General features: G+C 36.9%; 1 protein-coding gene across 4 annotated transcripts in view; it reads right to left on the reverse strand.

The window, feature by feature from the left end:
• EML4 (EMAP like 4) overlaps positions 1-15761 on the reverse strand; it is a 164286-nt gene that overhangs the window by 103267 nt on the left and 45258 nt on the right. The gene's annotated exons all lie outside the window — the stretch shown is intronic.

Here is a 15761-nt window from a genome sequence, read left to right on the forward strand (position 1 = left end):
GCCCAGGGGTTCCTGGCTGGCTCAGTCAGAAGACCATGGGACTCTTGATCTTGGGGTTGTGAGTTCCAGCCCCACACGTGGTGTAGAGATTACTTAAATAAATAAAACTTAAAAAGAAAGGAAGAAAGAAAATACAGCCCAAAGAATGAGCCTTGAAAAGGGACACTGTTTTCTCTAAGAAGAAAGAGGATGAAAGCAGGCACAGATGTTTGTTTTTATACCAAAATTTTTAATCTGTAAAGTAGGAGACCAGGTTGCCTGCTAAAAAGAGCTGGTTAAAGAGCTAGAGCTGAGTGTGGAATGTCTATACCATCTGACACATCATATTGCAGGATATTGTTAATTATCTTTTAATAAAGTTACATTCTAAATTCCTAACTAGATTGCAAAGTCCTCTAGGGGAGAAGCTATTTCGTTTTATTTTCCTCTACACCTGGAAAACACCATTAGCACTGGTAACTCTCCAAACACTGGTTGCTTTATTGTGGACACACTGTAGAATCAGCAGCAAAGACAGGACTAAACAAGGGGCGAGATAGAGACCCCTTTTACCTTAGTGACATGCAGAGTACTGGGGTCGCTTTAGAAGAACAGAACCCCCACATGAAAAGTTTCATGGGGCTGGGGAAAGATCTGGAAGAAACAATTTTAGCTGATGACTGATAGAAAAGACAGGTTATCTCTCATTGCCCTAAATATTTCTTCCTTTTTTGGCTTCTTCTTTCTCTGAATATCCCCCTTTCCTCTTTTGTTCCTGGACTTTGAGATTCTGTCTCTCCCTGCCTTACTTCCCCTTCTTCCCCTCTCTCTGTCACAATATGCCCATTAAGTATATTTTTGTTATTGCTGTCACAGTTTTAGAGATTTAGCCCAATCAAGAGGTTAGATATTTTTGCACTAAAAGGCCTCAACCCAGGACTACAGACAACTTATTTCACTAATTTTTTTTGTTATGAGTAAATAAGCTAAAATGCCTATATCTCTCCATTAAAACAAACAACCCACTCTCTTCCCCTTACTGATTCCTTAGACAAACTCAATGCTTTCTTTATGTATTTAGTCCTAAACTTACTCATTCACATTTTCTCTCTCCCTCTTCTCCCTGCCCCCCCACCCCTCCTGGTGAATCATCAGTCCTTGGCAGAAAATATAGTACCTATCTTGCTTTAAGAAAAATATTCTACCATGTATGTTTTTATTAACAAAATTGTTCTTAGAATATAAAGTTCATGTGTAACCAAAATTTTATTTAGTATATATACAGTGGTTAAGAATATAGTGCTGAATTTAGACTACCTGGATTCAAAAACTGGCTCACCATTTACTAATTGTATAACTCTGGTCAAGTTTCTTAACTTCTCCACACCTCTGTTTCTTCATCTTTAAAATGAGTCTATGGCACAAAAACAGACACATAGACCAATGGAATAGAATAGAAACCCCAGAACTAGACCCACAAACGTATGGCCAACTCATCTTTGACAAAGCAGGAAAGAACATCCAATGGAAAAAAGACAGCCTCTTTAACAAATGGTGCTGGGAGAACTGGACAGCAACATGCAGAAGGTTGAAACTAGACCACTTTCTCACACCATTCACCAAAATAAACTCAAAATGGATAAAGGACCTGAATGTGAGACAGGAAACCATCAAAACCTTAGAGGAGAAAGCAGGAAAAGACCTCTCTGACCTCAGCTGTAGCAATCTCTTACTCAACACATCCCCAAAGGCAAGGGAACTAAAAGCAAAAGTGAATTACTGGGACCTTATGAAGATAAAAAGCTTCTGCACAGCAAAGGAAACAACAAACAAAACTAAAAGGCAACCAACGGAATGGGAAAAGATATTTGCAAATGACATATCGGACAAAGGGCTAGTATCCAAAATCTATAAAGAGCTCACCAAACTCCACACCCGAAAAACAAATAACCCAGTGAAGAAATGGGCAGAAAACATGAATAGACACTTCTCTAAAGAAGACATCCGGATGGCCAACAGGCACATGAAAAGATGTTCAGCGTCGCTCCTTATCAGGGAAATACAAATCAAAACCACACTCAGGTATCACCTCACGCCAGTCAGAGTGGCCAAAATGAACAAATCAGGAGACTATAGATGCTGGAGAGGATGTGGAGAAATGGGAACCCTCTTGCACTGTTGGTGGGAATGCAAATTGGTGCAGCCGCTCTGGAAAGCAGTGTGGAGGTTCCTCAGAAAATTAAAAATAGACCTACCCTATGACCCAGCAATAGCACTGCTAGGAATTTATCCAAGGGATACAGGAGTACTGATGCATAGGGGCACTTGTACCCCAATGTTCATAGCAGCACTCTCAACAATAGCCAAATTATGGAAAGAGCCTAAATGTCCATCAACTGATGAATGGATAAAGAAATTGTGGTTTATATACACAATGGAATACTACGTGGCAATGAGAAAAAATGAAATATGGCCTTTTGTAGCAACGTGGATGGAACTGGAGAGTGTGATGCTAAGTGAAATAAGCCATACAGAGAAAGACAGATACCATATGGTTTCACTCTTATGTGGATCCTGAGAGACTTGGCGGGAACCCATGGGGGAGGGGGAGGAAAAAAGAAAAAAAAAAAAAAAAGAGGTTAGAGTGGGAGAGGGCCAAAGCATAAGAGACTGTTAAAAACTGAGAACAAACTGAGGGTTGATGGGGGGTGGGAGGGAGGAGAGGGTGGGTGATGGGTATTGAGGAGGGCACCTTTTGGGATGAGCACTGGGTGTTGTATGGAAACCAATTTGACAATAAATTTCATATATTAAAAAAAAAAAAAAAAGAAAAAAAAATGAGTCTAAGAGTACCTAACATATAAAATCAAAGAGAATTTAATTAGATAAAAATCATTAAAAAACACTTAAAAATGACAGCAAAATAGTGAAAGTCTTATGAATGTTAGCTATTACTAAAATAATTACTAAGATTCTAAAATAAAGGCCTGGTAAACCCACACCTAAATTGACTAAATTCTCAATGTTCAGTAAGGTCTGCAGGGTCAGGCACCTAAGCAGTAAAGATTTACTGGAACAGTCTCTGAAAGTCAGCAGAAAGAGATGCTACATTATTTTACTAATTACTTATTCACCATATTCCATTTCATCATCAGAATGTTAAACTGGGAGATGCCTGGGTGGCTTAGTCGGTTAAGTGTCCAACTTTGACTCGGGTCATTTGGTTCAGGAGTTCAAGCCCCACATCAGGCTCTCAGCTGTCAGTGTGGAGCCTGCTTCGGGCTCTCTGTTTCCCTCTCTCTCTGCTCCTGCCCCACTCTGTCTCTCAAAAATAAACAAACACTTAAAAAAAAAAAAAAAGCTAAATTGGAATTAGCAGATTAACATTTAATGAACTTCTAATTATATGCCATTCATTGGATAAGATAGTCTCCAAACCTAAAAAGCATGGATGAGTGGGGGAGAAAGAAATGTAAACAAAGTGTAATACAACACTTGCCCTGATAGATTTATACAGAAAATAGTGAGACTCAAAAAAGAAAATCAGTCGATTTTTTTTTTTTTTTTCAACCTTTATTTATTTTTGGGACAGAGAGAGACAGAGCATGAACGGGGGAGGGGCAGAGAGAGAGGGAGACACAGAATCGGAAGCAGGCTCCAGGCTCTGAGCCATCAGCCCAGAGCCCGATGCGGGGCTTGAACTCACGGACCGCGAGATCGTGACCTGGCTGAAGTCGGACGCTTAACCGACTGCGCCACCCAGGCGCCCTGAAAATCAGTCGATTTTTAATGGGAGGGAAAAATGAAAGTTTGGTCTCTGGAACAAGTTATTTAAATAAAATATTGATGAGAATTTTCAGAAAAATTTAGAAAAGCAATGCAACTGGAGAGCTATGTAAACCTATAAAACATCAGGCAAAAATATAACTTTTTTTAAAGCATTTTTTAAAGTTTATTTATTTTGAGAGAAAGAGAGAAAGAAAGACATCCCAAGCAGGTGTCACACTGTCAACACAGAACCCAAAGTGGAGCTCAATCTCACGAACCTCGAGATCACGACCTGAGCTGGTTAGATGCTTGACCAACTGAGTCAACCAGGTGCCCCCCCCAAAATATAACTTCTAAATAATAAGTTTACAGATATAACCCAAACAATATGATTCTAAGTACTAAATATTAAAATGTTATATAAGCTGTAAGTATACACTTTTGTCTATTTTAAAAACAAGTAGCATTATTGCTTTAAAAAATAACAGATTTTTAGATTTCTGAAAAATACTTATTCATCCTAAATTTTATTGAGTGACTAGTTTCTCAGGCACCTATGTTAACTCCTAAGGACCCAAATTCAAATTCAGTTCTTCCTACTTCAAAAAGGAAAAAAAAATTTAAAGGCACAATTTGGAAAAAAATATTTGGAATCATACAAGAAATATGTAAATATATCAATAAGAAAAGACGTCGACCTGATCAAAAAATGTGAAAGAGATGAACAGGTAAACTTCTGTTTATATGGAAGGTGGGAAGATGGATCATCCTTACTAGTAATTAGGAACATACAAATTAAAATCACAGGCTACTATTTCATATCCATTAAATAAACAAAAGTTGTAAATTCTGGCAACACTAAATGTTGGCATCAGAACTTCCATATGTTTTGAAGAGAAGTGTACATTAAAAAACTACACTGAAGGAATAATCCAGCAAGATTCACTAAATATTAAGATCTACTTACTGAGCAATCCAGCAACACTAGTCTCAAAAATAGGTCAAGGACTTGAATAGACATTTCTCCAAAGAAGATACACGAACTGCCAGTAAGTACATGAAAGTACTTTCTCCACAACTGGAGAAAGAATCCTCGTGCGTTGCTGGTGGAAATGCAAAATTATGTAGCCACTGCATAATACGTCCTGGTGGTTCCTCAAAAAGTTAAACGTGATCCAGCAATTCCACTTACAGGAATTGAAAGCAGGGACTCAAACATATACTTGTACCCCAGTGTTTAACAGTAACATCATTCACAACAGTGAAAAGGTGGAAACCACCCAAATGTCTATCCACAGATGAATGGACAAAATGTGTATATACATACAATGGAGTATGATCCAACCTTAAAAAATAAGATGCGGACACATGCTACAATATGGGTGAGTCTTGAAAATATTATGCTAAATAAAATAAACCAGATACAATGCTGGTGAGAATGTAAATGGTACAACCACTTTGGAAAATATTCTGGCAGTTCTTCAAAAAGTTAAACATAGATTACTATAAGACCCAGCAATTCTCTCCTAGGTATACACCTAAGAGAAATGAAAACATGTCTACGTAAAAACTTACACATGAATGTTCACAGCAGCATTATGTATGAGAGTCAAAAAGCAGAATAACCCAAATGTGCATCAAATAATGGATATCATTCATGTGGTATATCCAAACAATGGATTATTCAACTATACAAAGGAATGGAGTACTGATACATATTACAATATGGATGCATCAGGAAAACATGCTAAGTTAAAGAAAGATGCCAGTCACAAAGACGACTTATTGTATGATTCCATTTATAGGAGATGTCCACAAGGGGCAAATGTGTAACAGAAAGTAGATTAGTGGTTACCTAGTGTCTGCAGGAGGAATGGAGAGCAGCAACTGCTAAAGAATACAGAATTTCTTCTCTGGGTGTTGAGAGTAGTCTAGAACTGATAGTGGTACAAGTTACACAACCCTATGAATATACTAAAAACAACTGAATTGAGTATTTTAGATGTGCGAACTGTATGGTATATGAATTATATCTCAAACAAGCTGTTGCCAAAACAACAGCAAACTCATTTAATAAGCAACAAAAACTTTCATAATTTAAAATGTAAATTCACTTAGAAGTCTTAAGTAGAATTTAAATTTTCCCAAAAGTATAAATGATGGCAGAAGACAACTGGGGCATAACTGTGTATCTGAAAAGGGCAGATCACCTAAAAGAATAACCTAAATAAGGGTACAAATGAGGGAGAAGAGAAAAGGTGGAGTTGTAAGGACAATTTCACCTTTTTCATAATGTAGCCTAGAGCCAGCATTGCTTAATAAACTATTAATCTGTATTTACTCAATTGTCCAAAGAATAAAAATGTAATGACCTTTGTAGCCAAAGATCTTATTTACCGTATCTAGATGTGTTTTAGGATTTTTTCACATACTGTGAGAGATATGGGCTAAGTAGGACGAAATCTCTCACATAGTACTCTTGTAATAGGAATAGGTGCAGACTTAAAAAAAAAAAAAATGGTTACTTCCTATAAGCAAGGAGAGGAAAGATAATTGGCTAGAGTAAAATCTGCAGTGTGACTGCTGGCATTTAAGATCTGTTCAAAAGCAAAAAGAAAACAAATTGTTGAGATGATTAAACTTTACACTGCTGAAAGCATGTCTTTACAATTACAAATGACTTAGCCTCTTCAGTCAGCAGGACAGAAAATTAAAACAATTTTTACTGTTCCTATGGGCTAAATAAAAATATGAGAGCAAACAGTAGCTAGGATGTTAGGACACAGGCAGTTGTACTGGTACGTTTGTGAACTGCTACAAACTTTCTTAAAAGTAATCTGGTAATAGCTATTTAAAATTACACACACACACTTTGATCCAACAACGTATGTAGTAAGGAGAGAAGGGACTATATAAACAAGACTTAAAGGTCTATCAAAATGAGAACAGGTGAACGAAATGGCTCCTAAATATGAAATATTATACACTATTAAAAGAATGTATCATATGTCTATCAATGTGGTGTGAAGGTTATCCATGGGAGATACATTAAGTGAAAAAAGCTAGTTGCCAGTAAGCAACAGATAATGCACAGCCATTGTACACACAATATTATTTTATGTCCTGTTTTTGAAACAAACAACAAAACCTGTTCATGTAGAACAGGGGTCAGCAAACTTTTTCTGTAAAGGACCAAAGAGTAAATATTTTAGGCTTTGCAATGTCAAAAGAACTCTGTCCCAACTATTGCACTCTATTGTAGCAACATGTCTACAAACGAGCTTGGCTATGTTCCAATAAAACTTAATAGACACTGAAGTTAGAATCTCATATAACTTTCATGGGTCATGAAATATTCTTTTGATTTTTTTCAACCATTTAAAAATATAAAAACACACTCTTGGCTCACAGGATGTAGAGATACAGTGGATCTGGCACGAGGGCCATATTTTGTCTACCTCTACCACAGAAGGATACAAACTAAACTATTAACAAGGGTTATCTTGTACAAAGTTTGATTTGTTAAAATGTGCAAGTACATATTTATAATTTACAAATACATAATTTTTAAAGTATCTCTTCTAAGACAGGAATCAGTTTTACTGACAAAGTAAATTTTATTAATAAGGCTGAGACCGGCCTCCATAATCAGAATTGGCAGTGTATTAATTTTATGACTTTATTTCTCCATGGCTACAGAAAGAGAATAAGAAGGAGACAATAAGCAAAATAACTTTAAATTTTTGTTTAGTGCCAAATTAGAGAATCCGGCATTTTATTGTCCTTCTTGCTGCACAATCTTTGCTTACGTATAGTGAAGGTTCTCAAGCTGGTAGATATGATACAGAAAAGACTACTCAGACTTCTAGGTGAGGGCAGATAGGTTTACATTTTCAGAAAACCTCTCCTATTTCCACATAAAGAATATTTTTTTTTTAATTTTTTTTCAACGTTTATTTATTTTTGGGACAGAGAGAGACAGAGCATGAACGGGGGAGGGGCAGAGAGAGAGGGAGACACAGAATCGGAAGCAGGCTCCAGACTCTGAGCCATCAGCCCAGAGCCCGATGCGGGGCTCGAACTCACGGACCGCGAGATCGTGACCTGGCTGAAGTCAGACGCTTAACTGACTGCGCCACCCAGGCGCCCCAAGAATATTTTTTAATAAAATCACCAACACGTTGTATCCCAAGGATTTGATATTGTTGAATAAGGAACTGAGAGACAGGAAAAAAGTTATTTTCTAAGCTTTTACCATATGTCCAACACTTTATTAGGTATATGGTAGGATATAAAAGTGATGTAGGTTAAGATGTGGTCCTCTCAAAGAACTTTCAAAGATGCAAAAATCCTAAAAAAGAATTAGCAAACCAAAAGCAGTAACATATAAAAAAGATAATAAATCACAACCAAGTTGACTTTATTGAAGAAACTTACATTAACAGAAAAAAATCATTAATTTCAAACAAAAGGCATTTCTTGAAATTTAAAATCCGTCAAAACAAAAACATTAAATACTATGAATAGAAGGGAACATCCTTAGTCTGATAACAAAGGCATTATAGCAGATCACATTTTCTGCATTTCTCTCTTGCACTAGCTGGATACATGCATACATAAACATAGATGTGTTCTTATACTATGATGGACAGACATTCCTTTCAGCAAAAAGCAGGGTCTGTGCTCCCTTTCTCTTGCATCTGGTTGGGGGCTTGTGACTGCTCCAATCAGAGTATAGCAAAAGTAATGCTTATATGACTTCTGAGACTAGGCTGTAAAAAGGATACAGCTTCTTTTCTCTTGTTTGGGAATGTTTGCTTTAGGAGAAACCAACCACCATGCTGTGAAGAAGCTCACACTAGGCCACATGGCGGAGACCACCTCTCCACAGGTGGAGAGGAAAGGAGGCTCCCTGCAAAGAGCCAGCATCAACAATCAGACATATGAGTAAATGAGTCTTCAGATGGTTCCTCTCTCCTTCTGCCTTTGCATCTTGCAGCCAAGGCTTCAGACAACACAGAATAGAGATAAGCCTTCCATGGTGTCCCCTACTTAAATTCCTAATCCACAAAAACAATGATCATAATAAATGGTTGCTCTATGCTATTAAAAATTTTTTTAATGTTTATTTTTTGAGAGAGTGCAAGCGGGGGAGGGGCAGAGAGAGGGGACCCAACAGTAGCAAGCCCTCTGTGGGGCTCAACCAACCCAGCCACCCAAACACCCCATAGGCCATTAAAATTTTCTTAAATGAGGGGTGCCTGGGTGGCTCCGTTGGTTGAGTGTAGGACTTCAGCTCAGGTCATGATCTCGTGGTTTCTGGGTTTGAGCCCCATGTCAGGCTCCATGCTGACAGTGCAGTGTCTGCTTGGAATTCTCTTTTGCTCTCTCTTCTTCTCTCTCTGCCCCTCCCCCCACCTGTGCTTTCTCTCTCAAAATATACTTAAAACTTCTTTTCTTAAATGTGTGTTTATCTACTGGGGGGGGGGGGGGGGGAGAGGGAGACAGAGTATCCCAAGCAGGTTCTGTGCTATCAGCACAGAGCCCAATGTGGGGCTACATCTCATGAACCATGAGATCATGACCTGAGTCGAAATCAAGAGTCAGATGCTTAACCAACTGAGCCACCCAGGCACCCCATATGCCATTAAATTTTTAATTGATTATGCAACCATAGTAAGTGCAACAGGCAAATAACAAAAATTAAAAAATGACACCATCATATTTAATGTTGGAAATACTGAAAGCTTTCCTTTTGAGATAGAGAACAAAATAAACAAGGATACCTACTCTCACCACTTCTCTTTTATACTGCAGTCCTAGTCAGTTCAGTAAGACAAGAGAAATAAATTAGACATTAGAAAAGAATAAAACTATCATTCACAGACAACATGATTATGTATATAAAAATACCAAAAATATATAGACAGCTGATTAGAATTAATAGTGAGCTTAGCAAGGTTGATGGATACAGGTCAATACACAAAATCAACTATATTACTCTATCCTAGAAACAAACAGAAAAACAATGGCTTTAAAGAATATCATTTACAGGAATACTAAAAAAAATACCTAGTAATAAAAATAATAAAATGACGTTCAAGACTTCTGCACATAAAACTAGTAAATGTTGTTGAGAGAAATTAAATACCTAAATAATTGGATAAATATACCAAATTCATGGATTGAAGACTCAATGAAAACATGCCACTTTTACCCTGATTTGGAAATTTAATGCAGTATGGAAAAAATTTCAACACTTTGTGTGAGTTCATGCACGCATGTGTTCCTGTGGATGGAATTTGGTAAGCTTATTCTGAAGTTTACACAGAAAAGCAAAAAGTCAAGAATAAGTAAAACCCTCACGAACAAAAGGAAAAATGTAGGTGCACTTGCTCTACTACATAGCAAGACTTATTATGAAACTACAGTAATTAAGACAAAGGTAGACAAATAAACCCATAGAGCTGAAAAGAGACTCCAAAATTAAGCACACTCATACACAGACCAAAGGCGGTACTTTGGAGAGCTGGGGAAACAAGATCCATGCCAATAAATAATGCTGGGTCAGGTGGATCTGCATATGGGGGAGGGGAGGGAATAAAACTTGACCCTTACCTCAGAGCATATACAAAAATCAATTCCAGATCTAACTGTGAAAAACAAAACAATAAAGCTTTCAGAAGATAGTTAAACAGATACAGAAATCACTATTGATAAGGGAAAAGATTAATATCGGGACCAACCTTAAAACTGAGAATGTCCATTATAAAAGACACTATTAAAAGTGAAAGGGCACGCCAGAATAGGAGAAAGCAGTTGGAACATAAATGACAAAGGGCTCATATCCTGAATATACAGAGAATACTTATAAATCAACCAGAAAAAGACAGTTGTCCGATACAAAAATGAATAAAAGAGTTGAACAGGAACTTTAAAAAAGAGGACATCCAATTGGCCAATAAATATGTGAAAAGATGCTCAACCTTATTGGTATTCAAGAAAACGCAATTTGAAACCATAATAAAATACCACTACACACTCATTGGGTGGCTTAAATTAAAAAGACTAACAATACCTAATGTTGGTGAAGATGTAGAACAACACAAACTCTTAGAACTGCTGATGGAACTATATACTAGTACAGCCAGTATGGAAAACTATTTGGCATCACTATTAAAGTGGGATAAACACATTCCCTACAACTCAGCATTCCAATCCTAGGATTATACTCAACAGAAATATGTGTACCAAAAAATAAGTACAGGAATCAGAGCAGTATTATCCGTAACAGTCAGACACTGGAAACAAATCAAATCCATCAATATTAGAACAGACAAATAAACTGTGGCATATTCATATAACACAGTATCATTCAGCAAGGATGCTGAACGAACCACAGCTACACAACATGAATGACTCTCAAACAGTACTGAGCAAAAGAAACTAAACACAAAAGAGTATATGTTTTAAGATTCCACTTACATAAACCAGGTAAAACTACACAATATTGTCAAAAATTAAGATAGCAGTTATTTTTGGAGATATTGGGGGGGGTAATAATTGGGAGAAGAGGAAAGGTGTAGGGTCTTCTGGGGTATTGGGTATGCTCTCTTTCTTTTTACCTGGATTATGATTACATGTATTAAGTGTCAATAAAAGGTTTTTAAATGTGGAGCTCACACCCTCAATATATGTAAATTCTTTATACATGTATTACTCTGCTAATATGTTATGAACATTATAAAACATGTAAAAAATAGAATCTGGAAAGTATGGATAAAAATAAGCATCTTAGATGTCCTGCTAATTACAGCATCAGTTTCATACTTTCATTAGAGTTTGGTGCATGTATGTGTGCTGGAAAATAGCATTTTTATTTCTTTCAAGTGAAGGAAGTATTTTAATCTTGACGTTATAACTTTTTATTACTTTCACACACATTGCCTTATTTTCCCAGTTGGACTTAATCACCAAGATGCTTATAATATTTAAATTTTATGCAGGCCTAGAGTGGTGAATATTAAGACCTGACAAACTACTTTTTGCTTTTTCTATCATTAGCTAATATTTTAAGGCACAATATATATATTTAGGGAAAGAATCAAACATATTTCAAACAAGTCACCTGAGTAATTTTGACTTTGGAGAGATGACTTCTTATCAAACCTGACTGGATCACTAATTTTAAACCTATAATGAATGTGTCTGAAAAACAACTTGAACAAAAATATAAAACGGTCTGTGCCATTTTCTTCTTCTCCTCTGCTTATTAACATCTCTTAAATCTCCCGTTTCTTCAAAGAAATCTTTTTTAAGACACTTATCTATTTTATGAGAATCAGATAATACATAAACATACTTAACAAAGTACAAGTAAATGGCAATATGATGCAACACACGGAGAGTGAATGGGAGAGAGCTCCACTGTAAATTCCTGCGTGGGACTCCCACTCCTCCTTAGGTGGCAGAGGACAAACTGACAGACTGACAGAGCATGTGAATCGTTCTATCAGATATTGGTACGGCTTAATTTCTTTCCTCTATCTTAGGTCTAAAAGTAAATACAAAAATTCTAATATTTTTTTTCCCCGCATCAGCAATAAATCATTTTACACACTTCACTCTGAAGAATACGGTCTTGGAGGGCAGCCAGGGAGTGGCCAGATCAAATTTGCAATTTAAGCAGCTCATCCCCTGGTGGTTACGTGGAGGATGGATTTAAGGCAAAGAAACTGCTTGAGAGAGATAAGACTAGAAGGAAGCAACAGATAAGAAGTTGTGAGACCTGTTCAGGTTAGAGGTAATGGTAGTGTAAACAAGGCAGTGGCAACATAAATATGGCAAACTATGTATTTGATATGGACAACTGATACTTTTTCAGTTATACGGGTGATATGCGCATTATATGTAAATAAGGTCATTTTTATAGAACTCTGATGATTTGAATGATCTAGAACATACAGTATGAGTGAAAATAAAATGACTATTCAAAAGAAGCTTCAAAACATATTTTCATGACATCCCTCACCATCGCCCCCCCCCCCCCGCCCACATACACACAAACTGCCACCTCTAAACTCTTCTTATAATAGAAATTACGAAGCAGGCTATCCCTGGCCACAAAGAAGTTTAAAATGCTCCTGTACCAAAACAAAGCAAAAATCCAAACACATAAACACAGATTTGATTTTTTAAAAAACTTTATGTTACATGAAATCTGTTATTTTTTAATTTGGGAAAACTAAAAGAAAAATCAAAGATAAAAACTAAAGCAAGTTAGGGATGCCTGGGTGGCTCAGTTGGTTAAGTGTCTGACTTCATTCAGGTCATGATACCACTGCTCGTGAGTTTGAGTCCCATTTCGGCTCTCTGCTGTCAGCACAGAGCGCGCTGTGGATACTCTGTCACACTCCCCCCCCCCCCAATCCTCCCCCCCCTCCCCTGCTCTCTCTCTAAACTAAATAAAAACATTTAAAAACATTATTAAAAAAAAAAACTAAGTTAAAGATTTGTAGAACTTGGAAATTTATAAAGGAGGCCTTTTGAAAAGCTTTTCATCTATTTCCTTATGAAAATGATCTCTTCAACAAATGGGGTTGCTGCTGTAATTAATTAATTCAAGATCTACAACTAAACTTCTTGGCTTCAGAATTCACCTAATTCACTGTGAGTTCCTTATTGACAAGAGCCATCACTGTTTAAATGATGTCACTGATAACATTGACTGAAAAAAACAAAGGCAAAACCATTACCATTCTACTGGTTGAAATCCAAAACTCAAATATTCTTATTGTCAAAGTAAAGCATCCTCAAAATTTAAAAGAGCACCCATGTACTTCTAGTATGGAGTTTTATTGTGCTATTTAGACAGGAAACAAGTGTGAGAGGCTGACACCAAGTAAATATGATATGGCAAACTTAAATCTCCTTTCCTGTACCCTTCTATTCTCTCCAGATCAACTCAGGAGGATCCACATAAATGAGAGATACAAGTAGTAATTCTTAAGTGTAGAATACATGGGATATCCTAAAGCCCACTCTGCAAGAGGATGATACAATCTGGATCTCCCCAGATCTGGCTCAAACGCATAAAATCATCCAAGGATCAACTTAACATTCTAGGAATTTTCCAAAAATCGGATGAATAGAGCCCAGATCAAATTCCTCACGTCTTCCCCAAAGTAAGTCTACATTTCAAAAGTCAGATCAAGCCCAGATCATTTTTTCTGCATCCATTTTGCTATAATATTTGTTGATAGAGCTGATACTTGGACATATGCTCCCACCAATGTAGCAATCAAGCAATGTAGTTCAAGTTACCTAACTGCTCATTAAGACCATGAATATATGCACACACAAACATGACCAAATGTCCAGAAGCGTATTTTAAGAATCCCCAGAGTGCATCTTTTTCATGGGCAGAAAGCTCTGTTTAGGTCTGTATTATGTAAATAATTCAAGCACAGTAAAGCCTAAAAGATAAATGTTAGGTTTCAGGTATCTAAAGTTACTATATGAAAAATAGTAACCATCTGTTTCTACAGAGGCCAAACAAGATGAAATATACTCACTATACAACATGAAGAATGTAGGCTAGATGGGATTTTTTTTTCTACAATAAAGGTTAATTCTAGGAAGAATGAATCTTGACAATCAAGAACTGCTTTCTCTGAAAAATCTATTAATAAAACAAGAGACTCAACTAACTGCCTTGATGGATTAAGTATAATTCTCTATCACTGTAGAAGGACTCAAAAACTATCTTCTGTAAGACTCTGTATCCCTACAATTAGAGAATTCAATTTGTTTGACCAGCTAATTATGCTCCAGCTAAGAGAAAAATTTGCAACCACCACTTACGTAAGTATACATTATATTAGCAAGTGGTAGTGCACTGGCTACTGCTTTTTAGAATCCAAAGGAGTTACACAGCAAAGAGGAATAAAAATCAGAGTAAATATATAACACACATATCTAGTCTTTCTACTTGACATCAAAGGTTTCTAATATGCTTAAACTTGTAGGTAAACTTTAAATAGGAAGTTTACTCAACTCAACTCTGAGAATATCTGTCAAAATACTGGTAAAAAATGAAAATTTACTTAACAAAAATGTTTCATCACAATTGAATGTAACTTTTTCCCTAACTTCCTAATCTGTTCCTGATATAGAACTAAAGTCAATCTTTATTCCTTTCAACTTCTTTCTCTGAAGTTTTAACTCTTAAGGTTGTGTGAATCAGAGGGATGGGGTAATGAACTTTACATATAACCAATTTCAGGCAATAAGCAATAACATGTGACTGGGTTCAATAGCTTTCCTCAATTGGGAAGCAACTTACTTGCCCATGGTTAAACACGGTGGTCCTGTCATTCAATTAAATATCAAATACTCATTAATTATCAGGCTATTATATAATAATCTGAACACTTCACATGTTTTATCAACGTTTATTTATTTTTGGGACAGAGAGAGACAGAGCATGAACGGGGGAGGGGCAGAGAGAGAGGGAGACACAGAATCGGAAACAGGCTCCAGGCTCTGAGCCATCAGCCCAGAGCCTGACGCGGGGCTCGAACTCATGAACCGCGAGATCGTGACCTGGCTGGAGTCGGACGCTTAACCGACTGCACCACCCAGGCGCCCCACACTTCACGTTTTAAAAAAGATTTTTAAACTATATACACTAGCAATTATTGCAAAAATATATGAAATAAAAAAATAACAGGAAATATATTAATAGTTGTGCTTATGCTGGGGTTGTGGATGACTGTTTTTATAATTACCAAAAAAAAAAAAAAAAAAATTCTCTTTTTCCTCTGAAGATCTTAGTGAGACTATTAGGAGTAAGAGTTGTGAAAACTGGGGCACCTGGGTGGTTCAGTCAGTTGGGCATCTGACTTCAGCTCAGGTCATAATCTCGCAGTCCGTGAGTTCGAGTCCCACATGGGGCTCTGTGCTGACAGCTCAGAGCCTGGAGCCTGCTTTGGATTCTATGTCTCCCTCTCTCT

The sequence above is a fragment of the Leopardus geoffroyi genome, chromosome A3 (assembly GCF_018350155.1).
Source record: "Leopardus geoffroyi isolate Oge1 chromosome A3, O.geoffroyi_Oge1_pat1.0, whole genome shotgun sequence".
Classification (NCBI taxonomy): domain Eukaryota; kingdom Metazoa; phylum Chordata; class Mammalia; order Carnivora; family Felidae; genus Leopardus; species Leopardus geoffroyi.